Source organism: Penaeus monodon, chromosome 23 (assembly GCF_015228065.2).
Source record: "Penaeus monodon isolate SGIC_2016 chromosome 23, NSTDA_Pmon_1, whole genome shotgun sequence".
Taxonomy (NCBI): domain Eukaryota; kingdom Metazoa; phylum Arthropoda; class Malacostraca; order Decapoda; family Penaeidae; genus Penaeus; species Penaeus monodon.
The window spans coordinates 10657334-10657758 of record NC_051408.1 but is presented as its reverse complement, the minus strand read 5'-3'; positions in this window follow the sequence as shown (position 1 = coordinate 10657758).

Below are 425 nucleotides of genomic sequence, written 5' to 3'. Positions count from 1 at the left end.
GATGAATTTATGGCTAAACAGACTAAATAACATAAAACAGCGGAAGAGGAGGTCAGTGATGACGATGATGTGAAAGGGTAAATGAAAAGGGTAAATAGCAAATGAAAGATGGTGTGAATAACATGAAATGAATGAACAGGAAATGAATGATGACAATTATGTGAAAAAAAAACATTTAAAATGTAAATAAGAAATGAATGATGATGTGAATAATAGACACAAACCGGTGTGCAACAGATGAACGATGCTGATGTGAATAACAGATAGAAAAGGCTGAATAGCAGATGAATAACAACAACAGAGATAACAAAACAACTGAATAATGATTTCATTCTTTATTAAATTAAAGCGATCAAGAGATTCAAAATTTGCTCAGACGAGAGAAGTGAAGAGATTAGAGGTTTGCCGAAAGACGGAAATCGAGT